General features: G+C 44.1%; 1 protein-coding gene across 4 annotated transcripts in view; it reads right to left on the minus strand.

Annotated features, from left to right (window-relative positions):
* Window positions 1-24,792, minus strand: part of NELL1 (neural EGFL like 1) — an 860,783-nt gene that overhangs the window by 763,397 nt on the left and 72,594 nt on the right. The window lies entirely within an intron of this gene.

Raw genomic sequence — 24,792 nt, forward strand, 5'->3', positions numbered from 1 at the left:
CTTGGAGACGCGATTGTTTAATCTTTTACCTGCAAACAGGGCGTATATATCTGTCAAGATTGTAGCAGGGCTTAATAGGTCTTCTGTACATAGCATCCACGGAGTCCATTGTTAGACTCCATCCACCACAGCAACAGGCCCGTGTTCTATGAAGTCACCCCCTCCCTCTGTTAAACTGCTTAGACGCTGCAGATACAATTGACCTCAGAATCTAAGAGGTTAAAAGTCCAGGATCAATGGAAAATTCTATCCCGATAGTTTGTACAGGGCGTCAGCCTTAGGGCTCATGTGGATGTCCATGCAAATCCGTGCAAGATCGGGATGTAATGCTCAGACTGGCCGTGGCTCTCCTGACCTGAGAGTGACAGCTTCATAGGAAAACAGCCGTGAGATCCGCAGCCAGACCATGCATTAATGGTCCATGGTTGCACAGATTGGTACGACATCTCTACGAGCCTTCAGGAGAATCCTCTTAATTATAGTGATTCAGTCAGAAAACCCATTTGGATCTTTTTTAAGGCCGGTTTTACAAGTTTGCGACGACCAAACCGCTCAGGGGTCCCTCACCCCAAACTCAACAGCTTTATCAGCATATAGGGGACTGCTGAGTTTAGGTCAAGAGACCCAAATCCGGTCTATACACTGTACTTGGCCAGTAAAAGTGGGAATCTGGCCTAACAAATGCTCCTTCCCATACCCCGGCCACGACTATCCCAAATTTTCAGATACTGTACAGCTCAGGCAAATTTGGGGGCACGACAGTCTAAAAAGAGGCAGAGCTTATTTAGACCCCACCCAAAAAAGGCAATCTTAGGCAGGTCACAGTGCTAACTGCAGAATTAGGGGCAGGGTTTAAAGTTAGAACTTGCAGAATGTCTGTGCCAGCCTCTAGCTCCTCCCTAGAATGTCTGTGTCAACCTCTAGCTCCTCCCTAGAATGCGTGTCAGCCTCCAGCTCCTCCGTAGAATGCGTGTCTGCCTCCAGCTCCTCCGTAGAATGCGTGTGTCGGCCTCCAGCTCCTCCCTAGAATGCCTGTGTCGGCCTCCAGCTCCTCCCTAGAATGCGTGTGTCGGCCTCCAGCTACTCCCAAGAATGTCTGTGTCGGCCTCTAGCTCCTCCCTAGAGTGTCTGTGTCGGCCTCTAGCTCCTCCCTAGAATGTCTGTGTCGGCCTCCAGCTCCTCCCTAGAATGTCTGTGTCGGCCTCTAGCTCCTCCCTAGAATGTCTGTCGGCCTCTAGCTCCTCCCTAGAATGTTTGTGTAGGCCTCTAGCTCCTCCATAGAATGTCTTTGTCTGCCTCTAGCTCCTCCCTAGAATGTTTGTGTAGGCCTCTAGCTCCTCCCTAGAATGTCTGTGTCTGCCTCTAGATCCTCCCTAGAATGTCTGTGTCGGCCTCTAGCTCTTCCCTAGAATGTTTGTGCAGGCCTCTAGCTCCTCCCTAGAATGTCTGTGTCTGCCTCTAGCTCCTCCCTAGAATGTCTGTGTCGGCCTCTAGCTCCTCCCTAGAGTGTCTGTGTCGGCCTCTAGCTCCTCCCTAGAATGTCTGTGTCGGCCTCCAGCTCCTCCCTAGAATGTCTGTGTCGGCCTCTAGCTCCTCCCTAGAATGTCTGTCGGCCTCTAGCTCCTCCCTAGAATGTTTGTGTAGGCCTCTAGCTCCTCCATAGAATGTCTTTGTCTGCCTCTAGCTCCTCCCTAGAATGTTTGTGTAGGCCTCTAGCTCCTCCCTAGAATGTCTGTGTCTGCCTCTAGATCCTCCCTAGAATGTCTGTGTCGGCCTCTAGCTCTTCCCTAGAATGTTTGTGCAGGCCTCTAGCTCCTCCCTAGAATGTCTGTGTCTGCCTCTAGCTCCTCCCTAGAATGTCTGTGTCTGCCTCTAGCTCCTCCCTAGAATGTTTGTGTCTGCCTCTAGCTCCTCCCTAGAATGTTTGTGTCTGCCTCTAGCTCCTCCCTAGAATGTTTGTGTAGGCCTCTAGCTCCTCCCTAGAATGTTTGTGTAGGCCTCTAGCTCCTCCCTAGAATGTTTGTGTAGGCCTCTAGCTCCTCCCTAGAATGTTTGTGTAGGCCTCTAGCTCCTCCCTAGAATGTCTGTCGGCCTCTAGCTCCTCCCTAGAATGTTTGCATAGTCCTCTAGCTCCTCCCTAGAATATCTGTGTCTGCCTCTAGCTCCTCCCTAGAATGTTTGCGTATGCCTCTAGCTCCTCCCTAGAATGTCTGTGTCTGCCTCTAGCTCCTCCCTAGAATGTCTGTCGGCCTCTAGCACCTCCTTCATCCATAGAATCTTATAAGCACCAACTGTCACTTTTTATCTCAGTAAGGTAAATAATCTGTCATTACAGAATACATATTTTTCCTAAGAATTGAGAAGATCAGTCCAGGAAAAGAAAAAAAACGATTTCCAAGATGACAAATGACAAAGTTTCTTATTTTCACTGATACTACCGATTTATGAAACAAGAATTAAAATGACGGTTTAAACAGCTCTATACACTGAGCTGTACTCAACAAGTGTAACACACATGACCACACCACAAGTCAGACACAGAGCGATATAATCATGGGACCTGTCCCAAACTGTATAGTCTTGCTCACAGATTCCTTTGAAGAAAAACTCCAATTGAAAGAATAAAAAGAAATAAACCCCCTGTCTGGATTTATCTGTCCAACATGAGGACCCCATGGTCCTTTATAATCACAGATATAGTAAGGCTTCAGCATCGCAGGTTCTAGCGTTAATATCAATTACAATTTATTTCCCACGCCAGGAAATTAACAATTCTTCACTTTTTAGAGCTGCCTTTTGTGCTGCAGAGCTGCGCTTCAGTTTTCTTACCATTGTCGGGCATTGTGAACCCTCTGGTCACCCAAGTATAGGAAGGCTCATCCCTACTTTCTTCCCATTCACTTCTATAAAGTCCAGCTCAGCGGTACACGAGGGAAAGACACTACTACACTGAGGTATAAGCCCCATGACAGCCCACAGATGGCAGAACTGCTGGCAATGCAAATTATTTTTTTATTATTATTATTTTCTTAGGTTTTCCATTGCTTTTGATTGATAGATCACTTTATGCCATTCTTGTGGGACATTCCTAGAAAAATGAATTAAATCTCGCAGTAAATGAATATATTCAATTTTTAACCTTTAGGTAAGAGGAGATGGATCTGAACTTCTCCATTTCAGCAGCAAATATTCAACAAATACTCATCATATAATTGATAATTACCCTCTGAATGAAATTAGCCTGTAATGAGCTTTAAAGTGCACACAGCAGACACCTGTCAGAGCGGCAGCGCGCCGCCTGCCCGCTAATTAGCAGCCGCAGATCTCTACACTTCACTAAAATCTTCAATATTAAGAAGCATTGTTCTGCAGCCGAGCCATCATACAGCCGGCATGAAGTCACACGGGAATGATAATGGGCTCCGGTATTTAACCCGCACCCAGAGGATTGGGGTGCGCTGCTTCTGAAATACTCTGTGCTGCTGGTGACCTCACTGTCCACTTTGCAAGTTGCAGGCTCCTTTCCTGAAACACTCTGTGCTGCTAAGGCCTTGCTCCTTTCACTTTGCATCTCAATCTGTGACCACCCACAAAGATCACAGCACCCTCTCCTGAAATGCTCTGTGCTGCCTTGGCTCATACTCCTTTCTTCCACTATAGTATTCTCATCTGTATGAGGTCAATCTGTGACCTCGCACAACAGGGATGGGGAAACTCAGGACCATGGGCTGTTTTCAGCTCAATGACCTTTTATCCTGCCCCCTGGCAGAACCCCGGGGACTGCAGTGTTTGGGTCGGCAGCTGCATTTTGATGGCCCATTAATTTTTTCTGGATCTGGGAGCACAGAAATGCAGTGTTAACTACTGAACGTAATGAAATATTACATCCTGACACAAGTGCAAGTGTCAGGACGTACCTTGTGGGCGGAGTTAGCACGCAATCTGTACCACCCCCGAAGAATAGTGTAAATATCCAAATGACCCTTGGCAGAAAAAAAAAAGGTTCCCTGCCCTACAATATCATGGCATCCTATCCTGAAATACTCTGTGCTGCCTTGGCTCATATTGCTCCTTCCACTACCAGTCTAAAAACTAACAAGATCAGCTTATTTTCCTGAAACATTCTGTACTGCTGTTCTACAGTCTCAGATGAGATAACCTTTTTCATCCCAACATTTTTTTTTTTTCGGTTTTCAATAAAATTTGCAATTTTTAATTTATTTTTCTATCCGAAGCTTCAGCTCACTGTTTAACATTTAATTTCCCTGTTTTTCTTGTTTTTTGGGGGGCGGAGACTTTAATATAGATAATAGCAGTTAATAACATTCCACCTAGACGCTCAGCTCTAAAATCTGTCCTAAGCAGTCTCCTGCACGTTTGGCGGCACAGCGGCGTCTCACACTTGTTCGGATCTTTGGGTTATTTGCCTTTTTTCTCGTCAACAGAACAGAAGGGAAGTAAAGGAAATCGAGATTGTAGCACGGCGGGTCACCGGGTACGGAGTCCTGAACGGATACCGTAGCATCTGGGATTTTAGAAGTGCAAAAAACTCAACAAGAAGCTTCCAGCGGATGACAAAATCTTTGGCGTCAACTTTCATCATGGGGTGCAGGAGGAGAGCGAAAAATACACAGTTGCCCTGCAGGACTCAGTTTACCACCTATGCGGTGGAATATGGCGCTGCATGTAGGAGCGACCTATAAAAAGGGATGGTGTATAAGAGGTAAAAAACAAAAAAAACAACACAACACAAAAAGAAAGAACTGTTTTATTACTGATCAATTCTTGCTATTTATTGCCTTATACTTTGTACTCCAGTCAAATCCAGAGCTGCATTAGCAATTCCACAAGTTTGCTGTTGTAGGGAGTTTATCGTCTAAAAAAATTACCAATAAAATCGGGATAATTTTTAGACTTTTTTTTTCCCACATTACGACCTGAATTAAAAAGAATATTTGCAATCTTGCAAGTTTCACAGTGTCCACTGGGGATATTTTGGATTCATATTTCTTGTTCGATCAGAAAGAGTTTTCAGCAGTCTCATCAGAGGGCAGGATTACAATGACACCTGCTGAAAAGACAGGCAATCACAATAGATGTGGTCAAAGCTCACCTCCTCCCCCCCCTCTCTTCACAATGAACTTTGCACACTCTCATTAGATGCTTCAACAAAAAACATATGTATTGTACATGTATGTGGACTTCCTGAAAACAGCAAGAAGTTAAAATCCAAAAATGCCCCAGTGACCAGCGTGAAAACTGCAAAATTTATAATTGTTCCTCCCTCCTCCCAGACTAAAAATAGAAATTACAAAAATATTTGTAAAAAATATATACATTTAACAAAAAAAAAACTAAAAAACAACTAGGTTATCTGATTACACACTTCCTTAAAAAGAGCTCAGGGGTCATTCCTTCACTCCCTGCTCCTTCAGTGTCTGTATAGAGGATACTTAATGATTTTCCATTGAACCAGAGCCGTGAGGAACACGGAAAATCATGTGAGGCGTGTAACTTACGGTACAGAGGGGACAGAGGCCGAGAATCAGGAGATAAAGGCGTCCAGAGAAGGAGCACCACTGAAGAAACGGATAGCTAAAGACTTGCAGGATAATGGAGCAGCACCACTGACTCCTGTTAGGGCTCATACTGTTTCCGTGACACAGACTGGTAGGTACTGACTGTGACACACTAGAAACTAAAGGATCCAGACCGAGACATAATTATTAGTGATGAACGAACGTGCCGGGATAAGGTGTTATCACCATGCTTGGGTGCTAACAGAGTGACTTCAGCGTGATCGAAATATATGTTCCAGTCCCCACGGCTGCATGTCTCACTGCTGATCGTCAGTCACAACAGATGCAGGGATGGTTTAGCACACAGGCCTAGAGGAGAAGAATTCACAGCAGATACTCACATTTCAACAATACAGTTCATAAACAGAATTAAGAACATCAAGGACTGATCCATGTGTACACATATTACATTACTGATCTTCTACTGATCCCGAGTTACATCCTGTATAAGGCTGTGTTCACACACAGCGCCTTTTTAGCGGTTTTTCCAATAAAACCGCTAAAAATAAGCTTCCCATTCATTTCTATGCTTTTTGCACTTTTTGTGCATACTGATGCATTTTTTTACCACGAAAAAAACCGCATTGCGGTAAAAAACGCAGCATGCTCATTAATTTCGCAGATTTTTCCGCGTTTCTGGCTATTTCTATGCGTCTTGAAAACGCGTGGAAAAAAAAAAAAAGCATAAAAAACGCGCATTTTTTGAGCAAAAACCGTGCAGGAAACGCGCGGAAAATGCGCAGAAAAAACACGCGGTTTCTGGGAAGGGAGAGTCAGGTTTTCCAGCAGAAATTTTCTGCTACGTGTGCACTTAGTCTTATACTCCAGAGCTGCACTCACTATTCTGCTGGTGCAGTCACTGTGTACATACATTACTGATCCTGAGTTACATCCAGTATTATACTCCAGAGCTGCACTCACTATTCTGCTGGTGCAGTCACTGTGTACATACTGTGGTGTAGTGACCACTGTGTCCACTAGGGGGCGCTGTATGGATGTCCCAGGAGAGTCGATGAATGGCAAGATACTGAATGACCGTTATGTATCTCAAGGTGGGTGGCCTTGGGATAGAGATTTATGTGTGTGTTAATCAGCAGTGATACTGCTGAGGTGCTGGTTCAATGTGTCAGGGACTAGTTACATACAAACCCACCCAGGGGGTGTGTTTAATAACACTATTGTAAAGTGTATATATGTGTGTGTGAAGGACCTGTGATGAGGTCATGGACATGTGACCCGGTGGGCGTGGCTATGGACCATAGAGTGTGGCCAGGGTAGGTCACATGTGGTGAATGCAGGGACCCGATTGGTCCGTTTGGAAGGTCTCATGTGGCTACCTTCCTGACACCAGGTGGACGATGTGAGTAATGGCTGCAAGTGCCTGAGAGTTCCCTGGAGGGAATGAATGTCTGCAGTATGGAGAAGCAGCCATGAGAGAACCCTGACGGGGTGAGATATAACTGTGAGGCTGAAAAGCCTGCGTATTGGACGTTGCTAACAGACTGAAGCTCTGTCATGGACGCTATGCTGTTTATATATCGCTGGTCATGGTTTATGATGTTTAATAAACCGCATGGACCGTTCTGAGTTTATGGAAAACCTGTGCCGGATCTGTTTTTGTGGCTGCTGAGCGAGTGATCCCCTACTTAAATGACAGCGCTACCTCACAATTGGTGGAGAAAGCTATGGGCATTTTTGTAGCCTTGTTGCTGGGAGCAACAGAAGAGGACTGCAAAGTCGGTTGCTAAGGGCAACGCTGAGCCAGGAGGGCTGACGGTTGGGGAAGCCGCTGCCCGGCTGTGGTTCTGGAACCGTGGGGCGGCCTAGTGAGTAAGGCACTGTCCGGATCCGTGAGCCCAGTGCAGCCGTTTCCCCAGGAGAAAGACTTATAGGATACCTCTGCGGTAGAGGGGTCCGAGAACCTGCGTGGCCAGCAGGTGACGGTCGTGAAAACCGTGTTGTACTGACCGGGGTCAGTGAGAAAGAGACTGGTGATTGATAAGGTGCCTCTGTGGAGAAGAGGTATCCGAGGACCTGTGGGGCCGACACAGGTAACGGACAGGTGTTCGTGTTGTACTGACCTGGGTCAGTGATAAAGACTGTGTACCTGGAGGGTTCAGCAAGCAAGGTCCTGGAGGGTCAGTGTTGGGAGATTCTGTGTTGGGAGATTCTAGGAGAAGAATCGGATCCCTGGAGCACGTGGGTATGACCTTGGACCTGTTGAGGCGTGAGTGTTGGGCAGTCTCAGGTGGAGACGGATGTCCTGAAGAGCACCCGCTAAGCCCCTGGACCTGGTGAGGCCGGTGTGTTGGGAAACCCTGGGAGGAGGGCGGCTCCCTGAATAGCACCCGGTGAGCCCTGTGTGTTGGACGGTCTCAGGCGGAGACGGAACGTCCTGAATAGCACACAGAAAGGACACGTGAGTTTTTTGTGTGTTTTTTTTCTTTTCTCAACTCAGCCTGCGGTGGCTCAGTGGGAGTCAAGAAGGTGACAAGCGGCTTCCTGTAACTCGGCGGGGTTACGAAGCGGACAAGCAGCTTACTGTAACTCGGCAGGGTTACGAAGAGGACACCAGCTGCTGTGTGTGAACAGCAGCCGGTGGTGTCGGTGACCGGTGACAGCAGGAGCTGTGGTGGTGCCAATAAAGACTTGTGTGGTATCGTAAAAGAGACAAACTGTGTTGTGTGAACTGTGGTCTGAGAAGACCGGTATAACGGACATGGGGAAATCCCGAAAGGGGGCGGTGGACCAAATCGGGGTGGTAGCCCAAAAGGGGGTGGAGTCCCAGAGGGGGGCGGTGACCCAAATTGGGGTGGTAACCCAAAAAGTGGCGTCCCAGAGGGGGACGGTGAGCCAAATTGGGGTGGTAACCCAAAAAGGGGTGGAGTCCCAGGACGGGGCGGTGACCCAAATTGGGGTGGTTCAGGAAATGGCAGCACTGGTTGCCTCACTGGGTATGTCTGGGAAACCGCAGTGTGTCTGTATGAGTTTTGAGGAGTGCGGCATGTATTTTCCGGATAATGACGGGCCACAGGTGTGTGCGTGATGCTGCACCGGGAAGGAGTCTCTGGTATACTGGACTCAGAGAGTCAGGTGAGTGACAGGAACTCCTCTCGTTTTATCTCTGACCGAGAAAAACGTCAGGGTTCGCTGTAAACATGGGGTCACGGTGAACTATGCAGTCGACAGAGTAATGTTTGAGGGGACCAAAGGTGGTGAGTGCCAATGGGGCGGGATACCACAGGACTTAGTCTATGCCTTGGAGAGGGGCCGGGACTTTGTTTGATGATGTATGGTCGGACGATGGAGACGTTTCAACTGTGGGGCCAGCAGACACTGACGGCTCCTGACGTGGACAGGTCAGAGGTAGAACTGACCGGAAGAAGTACATCTGCCCAACTTACGGAGCTGACGTCTCGTGATATGACGGATGGTGGGCTGGGAGATGAGACGACTGGGGGGGGGGGACACGGTTAGATGGTAACGGGACGGTTCACTCGACTGACCCAGTGGTACCCTTTGACAATATAACTAAAGAGGTAAGGTAGTGGTGAGACACGTGCTGGCCAAAAGAGAACAGGATCGTGAGATAAAGCTGATAAAGGAGACAGTAGAAGGACATCTCGAACAAGAAAGAGTCCTGAGACAAATGGCCGAGCACAGGGATGAGGAGCTCGAGAAAGAAGTCTTGGAGCTCAAAGAAACTGTAAGTGGTCTTCTGCGGCAGAAGAACTTTGACAGTGATGAACAGCGGCCGGGTCCGACTGGTGGTGGAACGGAGCTGCTGGTGCCCGTCTTGGCAGACGGTCATGAAGAGATGAGATCTCGTGAAGTTGGGAAGCTAAGAACTGAAGACGACAGTCACCCGGTCGGGTCAACTGTAGTGAGGGAAGTGTCCGTGGTAAAGTCAGAGCCTCCTGGCCAAGAAGAGAGCAAGGCCACGACCTTCAAGTTTGTGACTTGATGTACCAAAAGACATGCAAGAAGCCTGTGCTGAGGAAGGTGTGCATGAGGCTTTCAAAGAGGCGGACAAAGTGTGTATGTAAGGTGCACTGGGCGCCTGAGACTCGGCAGTTGGTGATAATGTCAGCCAGGGAAGATACAGAAAAGTGGGTGGCTGTCCTGAAAAACATGCATCTGCAGTGTCTCCATGTCAAACAGTTGGTTAGGCGGAGTAATATGAAAGCTGCTCGACGCCTAGACTTAGCAAGAGAGGCTATGGATCGGTTGGGTTTGCGGAAAGAGGTAGTTCTGGTTCCCAAAGGTCTGATTGGGAGAATCATTGGAAGATTCGGGAAGGTAATGCAAGACCTTGTAAATAGCTCCAGTGTGGTGAGGGTGAGGATCCCTCCTGATGATGAAGACCAGGTATCCAGTGAAGAGGGTAGGATTCTCGTCCTGGTGGTTAGCTCCGTGGAAAGCCTGAGAAACTTTCGGATGCTCTTGCAGTATCGAGTGGGGTACCTGCAAGAGATTGAGCAATTGAGGCTGGACCGTCGGCGAATCAATAAAGAGGTTCGGAACACCAAGTGGCGGCCGCCTCCAACCCAAGATGTAAGGACCCAAAGGGTTCCTCCAAGTAGTGACATGGCAGGTGGCCGAAGAATGTCAGCAAGTGGCAGTTCGACGGGCTGTACGAGGCTGAGAGACATTAGTTCCTGTGAGACGCTGAATGGGTCAGACTCAGGCCAGACAGTAGGCCCAACTAAGACTGATGACCGTACCAACCGGGGGAGCTGGTTGGGGATCGGAATGTGGTGACTAGACAGTGTCTGATGACGCAGACAGACTGTAACTGGAGGGCCAAAGATCAGGGCCGATATTCTGACCGCTGGGGGCGGCCTAATGTAGAGATGAAGCCGTATGATAGGAGACTGTTCTCTCGACCTGTGGGGCAAGGTGTAATGAGTGCCCGGTCTCGAGAGCCTGATGTAAGGTTGTGTGTTCAACCCCACAGGTTTGAACAGAGGGGGGGAGGTATGTGGTGTAGTGACCACTGTGTCCACTAGGGGGCGCTGTATGGATGTCCCAGGAGAGTGGATGAATGGCAAGATACTTAATGACCGTTATGTATCTCAAGGTGGGTGGCCTTGAGATGGAGATTTATGTGTGTGTTAATCAGCAGTGATACTGCTGAGGTGCTGGTTCAATGTGTCAGGGACTAGTTACATACAAACCCACCCAGGGGTGTGTTTAATAACACTATTGTAAAGTGTATATATATGTGTGTGAAGGACCTGTGATGAGGTCATGGACATGTGACCCGGTGGGCGTGGCTATGGACCATATAGTGTGGCCAGGGTAGGTCACATGGGGTGAATGCTTGGACCCGGTTGGTCCAGTGTAGAAGGTCCCGCTGAGATGGGGCTTCCTGCCTGACAGCACGTGTGGACGCTGTGAGTAATGGCTGCAAGTGCCTGAGAGTTCCCTGGAGGGAATGAATGTCTGCAGAATGGAGAAGCAGCCATGAGAGAACCCTGACGGGGTGAGATATAACTGAGGCTGAAAAGCCTGCGTATTGGACGTTGCTAACAGACTGAAGATCTGTCATGGACGCTATGCGGTTTATATATTGCTGGTCATACTTTATGATGTTTAATAAACCGCATGGACCGTTCTGAGTTTATGGAAAACCTGTGCCGGATCTGTTTTTGTGGCTGCTGAGCGAGTGATCCCCTACTTAAATGACAGCGCTACCTCACAATACATTACTGATCCTGAGATACATCCAGTATTATACTCCAGTGCTGCACTCACTATTCTGTACACTATTTTAATAAACCATTAAATTAACCCCAATCTTCTTCTTGTCCTCGGCGTTACATTAGCTCCTCTATGCCGCAATGTTTTGTTTGTCCAGTAACAGACTATTCCTAAGACTGAACGATCTCCATGCTTTTGCAGAGATCCAGCAGTGTCACTCACTGAGATGCGGAAGAGCTGGTACAGTAGGTAAGTGTGACTAAGCCTGATGTATTGTGAGGTGTATGATCCAAGATGTTAATTAGACAGAGATGTTCCATCAGTCCTACGATTTTGCCCCATTTCACAATCCGAGGATAGGATAAGAGCCTCCCCAATGCTTTGCCTGCAATGCACAAGACGCTCCTAGTAACGTCTGCACCACCTCCTTGCCCATAGAACCATCTTTCAGACAAAAATAAAGCTATGGAACAAATAATCCCCAGTTTATAAGATTTCTAAAAGATTACTCGATCCTTGATCATTCAATTATAGGCGCAATATTTCTTTAATTAGTTTTATTGCTATGACAACTGTGCCCGCCCATGAACTACAAAACCACACCCCCGCCTAATGATATACAGAGCCTTTTAGGAGTCTTTACAGAGCAGCTGTGGTGGATTATATGGAGGACGACTTTTGTAGAAGATGTAGCTGCACAGTCCATATGTCACACGCTAGGTGCGGTGATACAGATTCTGTGAGCTGGAAAGCTTCAAGATATAATTGATTGCCGCACTTTGGCACCGGCACGTCTTACGCTGCCATGAAGACGGGTGATTAATGTAATGCCTGTGAAATTATTACCAATTACAGCACATTCATTATGACTGACACCTTCCTCAGGGCCCTCACTAGTTATTTCTTTCCAGTCGCCTTGAGGATCTTCCCTTAGGTTTTGTCAGAGTTTGTTTACCATTAATCACAGCGAGCGGCGGCAGCGGCACCACCACAACTTATCCGGAAAATAAGACCTTCCACACAGCGGCCATCTTCAGAAAACAAAGCACCGATTCATAAGAAGGGAGAGGATATTGACGGCTTTCTTGAAAAATAATCAGAAAATAACCTACTGTTTATATTATAAGTTTGTGAGTTAAGCTTTTTTTTCTGCTATTTTTTTCCCTGCATTAGTTGTCATACCTATGTAAATGTGTTGCATGGGCAACTTTCGTAATAAATTACGCCCTTTGAAGAGCAAGTAAGACATTTTCTTATAGAAAACGTCTTAGAAGATCGGAGTTTAAAAACTCCTTTGCTCTTTTGGTATTAGCACATGCCTTGCAACTTTTACACGGAAAGAACCCCTGAAATGCTCCAAAAATCCCTCTTTGTATTTTTTCCCTTCAGGGGGAGGTGACTTCGTACAAGTAGGTCATACATAGGTATGACAACTAGAGAACTTAGAATAAGAATCCGTGAACACATTCGAGATATCCAAAAATCTCAAGATGCTGAAGAGGGGGATCAATTGAAGACCCTGCCAAGACATTTTAGAATGTTCCACAATTCAGAAGCAGGTGGTCTACGCATCTTTGCAACCGATCAGGTATCCTTTAAAATTCTGTCACAGGTAGAGAGTCGATGGATTTTTAGGCTCAATACCATGACTCCTCAGGGATTAAATGAGAGCAATGGCTTTGGGTCCTTTTTATAAATATATCTGGGTCTTTTATTTATCTTCTCATTTTTGGTTTTAGTGCTTTAATCTATATTTTTTATTTATTCATTTAGTTCATTTGTGATTGATTGCCCATGATGATTTCCTTATGAAGATCATTTACTGCAAGATATGGAATTCAGCATCTATGAAGCCTATACTTTATAATGAAGATCACATCTGAATTACATGTTGCACTTTATATGGAACTAGCTGAAGAGCCCGGCGCTGCCCGGGCATAGTAACTAACTGTGGTTAGTTATAGCAAATTATAATTATCCTCCATCCCATAGGCCCGTGCCCATATACCCATCATACATATCCACCATCCCATAGTCCCATGCCATATACCCATCATACATATTCTCCATCCCATAGTCCCATTCCCACATACCCATCATACATATTCGCCATCCCATAGTCGAGTGCCCATATACCCATCACACGTCCTTAATCTCATAGTCCCATGCCCATATACCCATCATACATATCCTCCATCCCATAGTCCCATGCCCATATACCCATCATACAATCCTCCATCCCATAGTCCCGTGCCCATATACCCATCATACATATCCTCAATCCCATAGTCCCATGCCCATATACCCATCATACAATCCTCCATCCCATAGTCCCGTGCCCATATACCCATCATACATATCCGCCATCACATAGTCCCGTGCCCATATACCCATCACACATCCTCCATCCCATAGGCCCGTGCCCATATACCCATCATACATATCCTCAATCCCATAGTCCCATGCCCATATACCCATCATACAATCCTCCATCCCATAGTCCCGTGCCCATATACATATCCTCCATCCCATAGTCCCGTGCCCATATACCCATCATACATATCCTCCATCCCATAGTCCCGTGCCCATATACCCATCATACATATCCTCCATCCCATAGTCCCGTGCCCATATACCCATCATACATATCCTCCATCCCATAGTCCCGTGCCCATATACCCATCATACATATCCTCCATCCCATAGTCCCATGCCCATATACCCATCATACATATCCTCCATCCCATAGTCCCGTGCCCATATACCCGACATACATATCCTCCATCCCATAGTCCAGTGCCCATATACCCATCACACATCCTCCATCCCATAGCCAACCATTATGGCATCATAATGAGCGGCGGTGGGGCTTGCAACCTATGTTGACATCAGCGTCGCCATGGCAACCATTGTGACATCATAATGAGGGGCGGGGCTTCATACGCACACACTGCTTTCCCATTATGCAAATAGGGGCAAAATTGTATGGTGAATTGGAACGTGCGGGGTTAAAATTTCGCCTCACAACATAGCTTAGGACGCTCTCGGGGTCCAGACATGTGACTGTGCCAAATTTTGTGGCTGTAGCTGCGACGGTGCGGATGCCTATCCCGGACATACACATATACATACACACACACACACACACACACACACACACACACACACTTTGAGCTTTATATATTAGATTTAGGTTCCATCACTTCATTTTTTATGTCTTTTGTATATATAAATATATTTGTGTACATATTATTCATTAATTTAATTTTTAGGATTTTTTTTATATCAGTCTATTTTGTCATATACAGTGGGGCAAAAAAGTATTTAGTCAGTCAGCAATAGTGCAAGTTCCACCACTTAAAAAGATGAGAGGCGTCTGTAATTTACATCATAGGTAGACCTCAACTATCGGAGACAAACGGAGAAAAAAAAATTCAGAAAATCACATTGTCTGTTTTTTTTTCCTTTTATTTGCATATTATGGTGGAAAATAAGTATTTGGTCAGAAACAAGCAATCAAGATTTCTGGCTCTCACAGACCTGTAACTTCTTCTTTAAGAGTCTCCTCTTTCCTCCACTCATTACCTGTAGTAATGGCACCTGTTTAAACTTGTTATCAGTATAAAAAGACACCTGTGCACACCCTCAAACAGTCTGACTCCAAACTCCACTATGGTGAAGACCAAAGAGCTGTCAAAGGACACCAGAAACAAAATTGTAGCCCTGCACCAGGCTGGGAAGACTGAATCTGCAATAGCCAACCAGCTTGGAGTGAAGAAATCAACTGTGGGAGCAATAATTAGAAAATGGAAGACATACAAGACCACTGATAATCTCCCTCGATCTGGTGCTCCACGCAAAATCCCACCCCGTGGGGTCAGAATGATCACAAGAACGGTGAGCAAAAATCCCAGAACCACGCGGGGGGACCTAGTGAATGAACTGCAGAGAGCTGGGACCAATGTAACAAGGCCTACCATAAGTAACACACTACGCCACCATGGACTCAGATCCTGCAGTGCCAGACGTGTCCCACTGCTTAAGCCTGTACATGTCCGGGCCCGTCTGAAGTTTGCTAGAGAGCATTTGGATGATCCAGAGGAGTTTTGGGAGAATGTCCTATGGTCTGATGAAACCAAACTGGAACTGTTTGGTAGAAACACAACTTGTCGTGTTTGGAGGAAAAAGAATACTGAGTTGCATCCATCAAACACCATACCTACTGTAAAGCATGGTGGTGGAAACATCATGCTTTGGGGCTGTTTCTCTGCAAAGGGGCCAGGACGACTGATCCGGGTACATGAAAGAATGAATGGGGCCATGTATCGTGAGATTTTGAGTGCAAACCTCCTTCCATCAGCAAGGGCATTGAAGATGAAACGTGGCTGGGTCTTTCAACATGACAATGATCCAAAGCACACCGCCAGGGCAACGAAGGAGTGGCTTCGTAAGAAGCATTTCAAGGTCCTGGAGTGGCCTAGCCAGTCTCCAGATCTCAACCCTATAGAAAACCTTTGGAGGGAGTTGAAAGTCCGTGTTGCCAAGCGAAAAGCCAAAAACATCACTGCTCTAGAGGAGATCTGCATGGAGGAATGGGCCAACATACCAACAACAGTGTGTGGCAACCTTGTGAAGACTTACAGAAAACGTTTGACCTCTGTCATTGCCAACAAAGGATATATCACAAAGTATTGAGATGAAATTTTGTTTCTGACCAAATACTTATTTTCCACCATAATATGCAAATAAAATGAAAAAAAACAGACAATGTGATTTTCTGGATTTTTTTTTCCTCAGTTTGTCTCCCATAGTTGAGGTCTACCTATGATGTAAATTACAGACGCCTCTCATCTTTTTAAGTGGTGGAACTTGCACTATTGCTGACTGACTAAATACTTTTTTGCCCCACTGTAGTTGTTATAATATGTATATCACTGATTGTGTTATTTAATATGATTGCACTTTATATATCACCTTTTATTAAGGCTTTAGATATTTCCTATTTTAGAATTCCAGGTTGTTTATTTGGTATAGCAATCTTTTAGTTTATCTTTATGGGTCTGGTAGCGAGCGCATGCCTGGTTCTTCCTCCACCCGAGACTCTCACAAAGTGCTTATTCAAGCAACGTGCCCTGCTGCACACTGTGAGCGCCGAGTGAGGGCTTCCTATTTATAAGTGAGGGAACATCCACGCATGCGCCGTTGGTCTCCTGACTTTGTTTGACAAGGTGAGATCTGTAAGTGGCTTCGTGCTGCTATGTAACATACAAAGCGCGTACTTTGGAAGCGGTCAATGAGAGCTTCCGGCTCTGAGAGAGAAGATCTCCACGCATGCGCTGTTTATTACTGGCATCACATAAGGGGCTGCAATTCGTCCCGATTTAGACTCTATTGCGCATGCGCTAAGATTTATACGTCACAATGCTGGATGACCGTTCTTATTGGTGGCCCCGACTATAAATACTAACACCTGATTATGAGTAAACCACGCCTCCTGAAGAAGATGCGGCGTAACGCGCGTAGGGGCGGCGGGCCAGGCAGCGTTACTGCATATTCTCATGTAAGTTTGCACTTTTATGGCACCTTATATTCTTTAGCACTTCTCCCTAATTTTGGGCTTCATGCACTTATATTATAATACTATCTGGATGTAAGTGCACTTAATAGTACATCTAGGTTCAGAGCTCAGTTTCCCTCTTAACACCAGAGTATTGGAATACCTTTCCAGCTTTCAATAGGCAGACAGTCTCTGTTTACTAAAGAAACATATGCACTTTATATTTTGTATTTTTTGTGCACATTCATTTTGAAAGATTCATGATTAAATGCTATTCACTATAATTGTGTTTTACAAGTTCATATTTATTTTGCCCTGTGTCTCATCAGTATTTATGCTCTGTCTCATGTTTTAATTATGTATAATAAAATTTGTTATTTTAGCTTTAAAAACTCTAAGTTCCCTCTTTTTTAATTGAATTGGGAGTATTTGATGGTGATATTGTATTTGAGTTGTGCTGTTTCCAGTGTTAGGGAATTTTTGAACCTCTCTCTGGGTATTGTAGTTCCCCCATCCCCTTTATTAATTTTGTTGCCCTCCTTTGTACTCGCCCTAGTTCCATTATATCCTTTCTGAGCACCGATGCCCAAAACTGTACACAGTCCCCCATGTGCGGTGTAACCAGGGATTTGTACAGAGGCAGTATAATGCTCTCATCATGTGTATCCAGACCTCTTTTAATGCACCCCATGATCCTGTCTGCCTTGGCAGCCGCTGCCTGGCATTGGCTGCTCCTGTTAGGGGTCAGGTTTCTGCGGTCGCTATGCAGGAATCCAGACCCTCACATTCTGCAGTCTCCTGCTCTTTGTCCACTGCAGAGGAGATTGCAGAGGAGATTGCAGAGGAGATTGCCTTGCAGCAAATCTCTCCTGAGGTTAAGTCCTTCTCTCCTCTTACTGAGCATGCTCATGGGACGATCTCCCATTGGAGATCGGGAGTCATGTGCTCAGGTCCTGCTCCAAATCTCATTTGTCCATCTCAGAGATCTGGAGGCGTGCGGAAGGTCCTGGCTGCTATAAAAGGCACGCATGGCTGTTCCACCATGTGCTAGTATAGACATACTTGCTGCTGAGTGAATGTTTGATGGATGCATGATCTGGTGAACGACTCGTTTGAAACCCCTTCCCTTTGATAATACGCTTGTGTGAGGGATTGAGTTACTACCAGTGCCAGCGCGTTATTGCTCCATACTCAGCTGCTAGCGTCCGACATTGCGCCTGCGCCATAGCAGTGTCGTTGAGCGGCAGTATTCACGCCGCGCTGCAGTAGCAGCCCACTTGAGCGTTCGCGGCTGCGACGCTATGTACTCGGACACACACGGTAGGTCTAGAAGGTTTTAGTGCCGCCATCTTGGGCTATTCCTGTGACCGCTTACCGTGTGTGTTATTGCTCTGAGCTCCTGTGACCCTAACAGGCTCAGTACTTCATGTTTTTGCCATCTCTGTGACTAAACAGCGATTGCTTTGCGCACCAGGGTGAAGGCTAACCCCGTGCGCACCTCCGCCATATTGCTCTGCCACCGTCTAGCAGCGGTTATACCACCTACCGCACGGTGGACCCCGAGTGGCGAACGCACTTTATTTATATTTTTATTTAGTGCTTTCCGCCGTTCCCATTAACTAGGATCCCCAAGTCCTTCTCCATGTCAGATTTACCCAGTGGTTTCCCGTTCAGTGGGTAATGGTGATACTGATTACTTCTTCCCATGTGTATAACCTTACATTTCATTATTTCAATCGTTGTGGCTAATGTATATGTGCAGTTCCTGAAAGAACAGGCACTATAAGTCTAGACTAGCCCCAGTGGTCAGTGTGAAATTAGCAAGATTTCTAATTTTTCATATGAAAAAAAAAAAACCTTCTAGTAGTAGTATTCTTTTACTTAAGTGAAAACTTTAAAAAAATACAGGTCATTATTTGACGGCACATTTCCATTGACCTCTTAAGAACCAGCTTCCTATCAGGCAGGTGCAGACAAGTCACTAGCTCCCAATTGGCTCCCCAAGATATGATCGCAGGGAGTCCATGAGCTACTATGGCTGCAGTGACAAATTATATAATATTATAGTACTAATATATATATATATATTATATATACATATACACACACATACATACATACTCACACAGTGTACTCACCTAGTCATCCATATTAAACAGGCATATAGGACTCCTCAGAGTCAACAGTTGCCGCAGATCCACATGTCAGATCATCTGACCAATTCACAGTTGCAGAAAAGAGGAAAAATGTAAATATAAACCACGCTGCTGTAGAATTCAGAATCCAGGTATATGGATAAAAAGTAGCTTCTGAAGAAGCTATGTGAACGTTGAAATGCATAGAGTGTACTGTGTGGACTATGAAATAAATACCAGTCCTTTTTTATCCATATACCTGGATTGTGAATTGTTTATATCCACGTTTTTCTTCTTTTCTGCAAATTATTTAAATTGTATGTTAAATGCGCGGAAAAAAAATTACAGCAAAATAGCCATTTTTCGGTGGCTGCACTTCCCTAATAAAAAGATCAAAATGTAATTTATACATAAAAATGGTATCAATAAAATAATAGACTCAGGTTGCAAAAATATCAAGCCATCCCATTGCTCCATGGACAGGAGAAAAAAAAAATAAAAAATAGTGGTTCAGCATATTTTTACCACTAAAGGGAAAAAAAAAAACCCTTATACAAGTTTTGTATCACAGTTATCACATAAACCTGGAGAATCATATAGCCAGGTAATGTTCATGGCAGAATTACAGCATTAAAAACAAAACCTATAAAATAATAACGGAATTGCAAGGTTTTTTTTACCATTTCACCTCACTTGGAATTTTTCTTCCTTTTTTTTCCCAATACTTCATAAATAAATCATATTCAAAAACTACAACTCGTCCCGCAAGAAACAAACCCTCGTTCTGCTGTGTCGACAAAAAAAGGAAACGAAAAGATTTAGGCTCTTGAAACAAGTGGAGCAAAGAAAACAAGAAAGTGCAAAAGTGACAAATGTCTGTGTTCGTAAAGGGTTAAGGCCTCTGTCACACATCCGTCTGTCACCATCAGTCAAAATCCACCATTTTGCAAAAAAAAAACGGATCCGCCATTTTTCTTGGCGGATCCGTTTTTTTCCCATTGACTTGCATTATCGGCGGATCTTGACAGATGGTCATCCATTGGATCCGGTTTTTTACGGATCCGCCAAAATTTTGGCGTTCGCAGACATGACAGGACGGACACTGCAACGTTTTTCTGCTGGCCGGATCCGCATTTGTACACTGCGCATGCCTGGAAGAATTGCCTCTGGCGGAAATTTAACCCTACATGCCAGGTCTGGCGGTCTCTCTCGCTCTCCTCCCCGGGCACAGGTGCCTTTAAATTTCTGCCTTCCCCGGATCCGTCAAAGCAACGTCCGGTAGCACACGTTGCTTTCAAAACAGTTGCAGATCCGCGTCCCGCCATTTTCGCGGATTGCAACTGATGAAAAAAACGTATGTGTGAAACAGGCCTAAGAGGAAACTTATAGAATGTTGAGGGTATGTGCACACGCTGCGGATTCTGCTGCGGTTCCGCAGCGGATATGGCCGCTGCGGGTCCGCAGCAGTTTTTGCTGCGGTGTACAGTACCATTATTCCCTATGGGAATAAAAAAACCGCAGTGCAGACGGTGCAGATTTTTCCGCGCGGTTTTGCTGCGGTTTTGAAACCGCAGAAAGAATTGACATGTCAATTCTTTCTGCGGATTTCGCTGCGGTTTGCCATCTCCTCCATTGTGGAGATGAAAAACAGCAGAGCAATCCGCAGGTAAAACCGCAGGTCTTTTGACCTGCAGATTTACCTGCAGATTTTACAAAATCTGCGAGGCCAAATCCGCACTCCAATCCACAGCGTGTGCACACACCCTTATACTGTCTAATGATACAGTTCTTGATTTATTTCCTAATATGATTCTGATCTTTGGAACTTCTACTTCATTCATTTCCAGTCTCTCAAGATTCTGTCGATTGACCCTAAAAGCAGAAATAATACAAAGTCGCACTTTGATGCCAGATACTTAAAAATTTGGTTCTGAATGGTTTACGGTTATCTTCTATGCCTTCATTTGAGGGCAGCTTTAGATGTGACTGGAGTGACTGTAATGAAGATCAGTAAATAGAAAAATATATATATATTTAAAGCTTCATGTACCAGAGTACCACTGGTAAAGTATGGATGTTTAAGACGTGTCCCCAAAAAGCGAAACCCAGAAGGAAATAGTCACTTTTGGGTAGGTTTAATGTGAACTACATCCTTTTTCAGCCAATTTGGGACTGTTGTCAACTTTGTGTCAGCTTCCCCATAGTTTTAGTAGCCATTGATCCTTTTCTTTCTCTTAGGCCTCTTTCACACATCAGTTTTTTGCCGTCAGGCGCGATCCCGCTTTTTTTTGTAAAACCGGATCCGGCAAAATGCAATGTCGGATCCAGTTTTTCCCCATTGACTTGCATTAGCGCCGGATGGCATTGCGTTTCATCCGTTTTTTGCCGGATCCGGCTACTTGTCTCATTCCGGCGTCTGGAAAAAACGGCTACTGTAACGTTTTTTGTCTCCGGCGAAAAAGCCGGAAGCGCCGGATCCGGCGCTTCCAGCTTTTTGCTACAATGAAAGTCTATGGGCGCCGGAATGCGCCGGATCCAGAAAAAGACGGATCCAGCCACCGGATCCGTTTTTTTAAGTCTGCGCATGCTCAGATCCAATTGGCCAGCCCCCAGGAAACAGATATAACCTGCTAGACGGATCCAGCAAAAAAACGGATCCGTTTCTACAGTTCTCCAAAATTTATGCCGGATCCGTTTTTTCTAAAAATAGCCGGATCCTGCCTGACGGCAAAAAACTGATCTGTGAAAGTAGCTTTATACATAGCCCTAAAGTTTCTGCATAGTCATAAAGAGATGCATAATAAAATTTTAGAACCATGAAGAGGGAGCTCAATAAATAGAATTTTAAAAAAGACAAAAGACATTAAATGTGACCAGGCTATTAAATATACAACTGGTTTTTTTTTTATTGTTTTCTTTTTTTTTTTTTTTTTTTAGGGGGGGGGGGTAAAAATCTATGCAACTTAATCCAAATGTCTGGTTCTTTATGGGAGGTCAACTTTAAAATATGTATTTTATAATTTGTAAAAATCCATTTTGTACATTTAATATCAGGCTCCATCTATTAAGAGGAATGGATTCAGCGACATTGTAATAATTAGAGTCATGGCTGAAAGTGTTGGCGCCCTTTAAATTGTTTGAGAAAACGAAGAATATTATTGCAATTACACATGTTTTGTTATACACATTTATTTCCTTTGTGTGTATTAGAACAAAACAAAAAAAACAGAGGAAAAATAAAAGAAAAAGGCAAATTGGACATAATTTCACACAAAACTCTAAAAATGGGCTGGACAAAACTGTCGGCACCTTTTCAAAATTGTGTGGTAAACAACATTGTTTCAAGCATGAGATGCTCGTTCAAACTCACCTGTGGAGAAAAGAGAACTGTCTGAGGACCTGAGAACTAAAAGTGATGAAAAACGTCAACAATTTTAAGGTTACATGTCCATCTCCAGCGATATTGATATTCCTTTGTCCATGGTGCGCAACATAAACGAGATGTTTACTGTAGCTAATCTCCGTGGACAGCAGAGAAAAACTGATGAAAAGATTGCAACACAGGTTAGTCCGGATGGTGGATAAGCCCCAATCAAGTCCCAAAGAAATTCAAGCTGTCCTGCAGGCTCAGGGTGCATCAGTGCCTGCACAAACAATCCATCCACATTTGAATGAAATGCTATAGCAGGAAAATCAGGAAGACCCCACTGCTGACACAGAGACATAAAAAAACTAGACTGCAGTTTGCCAAAATTTATCTGAGCAAGCCAAAGTCCTTCTGGAAAAGTGTTTTATGGATGGGGAGACCAAGATAGAGCTTTTTACTAAAGCACATCATTCTACTGTTTACTGAAACCAGAATGAGGCAGAAAAAGAAAAGAACACAGTACCTACAGTCAAATATGATGGCGGTTCAAAGATGTTTTGGGCTTGTTTTGCTGCCTCTGGCACTGGGTGCCTTGACTGTGTGCAAGGTATCATGAAATATGAAGAATACCAACAGATGTTGGGTCACAACGTAGTGCCCAGTGTCAGAAAGCAGAGTTTGTGCCCTAGGTCACTGGTCTTCCAGCAGGACAATAGCGCCTAGCATACTCCAAGAAGCCCTCCGAAATGGATGGAAACTAAGCACAATGAGTCTGGATTTAAAACCCATTGATCACCTGTGGAGAGATCTTAAAATTGCTATTGAAGTAGGCACCTTCAAATATGAGAGACCTATTTTGGGGGTTGTCTGTGAAATAATGTCCAATTTTCTTGTTTTTCTTAGGGGTTTTTTTGTGTTGTTCCAATACACACAAAGGAAAGAACAGGTGTATAACAAAACATGTGTAATTCCAATAATTCTCTGCAAAAAAAAAAAAAAAAAAATTTCTGTAACAATTTCAAAGGGTCCCAACACTTTCGGCCATGACTGTAGTTGTTATATTCTTTTACACAGGAGCAGTATTATAGTAGTTATATTATTGGTCATAGAGGGCAGTATTATAGTAGTTATATTCTTGTACATAGGGGGCAGTATTATAGTAGTTATATTATTGGTCATAGAGGGCAGTATTATAGTAGTTATATTCATGTACATAGGAGGCAGTATTATAGTAGTTATATTCTAGTACATAGGAGCAGTATTCTAGTAGTTATATTCTAGTAGTTATATTCTTGTACATAGGAGCAGTATTATAGTAGCTATATTCTTGTACATAGGGGCAGTATTATAGTAGTTATATTCTTGTACATAGGAGCAGTATTATAGTAGTTATATCATTGGTCATAGAGGGCAGTATTATAGTAGTTATATTCTTGTACATAGAGGCAGTATTATAGTAGTTATATTCTTGTACATAGGAGCAGTATTATAGTAGTTATATTCTTGTACATAGGAGCAGTATTATAGTAGTTATATTCTTGTACATAGAGGCAGTATTATAGTAGTTATATTCTTGTACATAGGAGCAGTATTATAGTAGTTATATAATGGGTCATAGAGGGCAGTATTATAGTAGTTATATTCTTGTACATAGAGGCAGTATTATAGTAGTTATATTCTAGTACATAGGAGCAGTATTCTAGTAGTTATATTCTTGTACATAGGAGCAGTATTATAGTAGCTATATTCTTGTACAAAGGGGGCAGTATTATAGTAGCTATACACTTGGTCATAGTAGCCAGTATTATAGTAGTTATATTCTTGTACATAGGAGAAGCATGATCATAGTTATATTCTTGGTCATAGTGGGCAGAAAATTATTTTTTCACATAAGGGGCCATATTATAGTAGTTATATTCTTGTACATAGGGGCAGTATTATAGTAGTTATATCATTGGTCATAGAGGGCAGTATTATAGTAGTTATATTCTTGTACATAGGAGGCAGTATTATAGTAGTTATATTCTTGCACATAGGAGCAGTATTATAGCAGTTATATTCTTGTACATAGGAGCAGTATTATAGTAGTTATATTCTTGTACAATGGAGCAGTATTATAGTAGTTATATTCTTGTACAATGGAGCAGTATTATAGTAGTTATATTCTTGTATATAGGGGCAGTATTATAGTAGTTATATTCTTGTACATAGGGGCAGTATTATAGTAGTTATATTCTTGTATATAGGGGCAGTATTATAGTAGTTATATTCTTGTACATAGGGGCAGTATTATAGTAGTTATATTCTTGTACATAGGAGCAGCATTATAGTAGTTATATTCTTGTACATAGAGGCAGTATTATAGTAGTTATATTCTTGTATATAGGGGCAGTATTATAGTAGTTATATTCTTGTACATAGGAGCAGTATTATAGTAGTTATATTCTTGTA

Source organism: Dendrobates tinctorius, unplaced genomic scaffold (genome assembly GCF_039654945.1).
Source record: "Dendrobates tinctorius isolate UK_male_01 unplaced genomic scaffold, ASM3965494v1 ptg000059l, whole genome shotgun sequence".
In the NCBI taxonomy this organism is placed as follows: domain Eukaryota; kingdom Metazoa; phylum Chordata; class Amphibia; order Anura; family Dendrobatidae; genus Dendrobates; species Dendrobates tinctorius.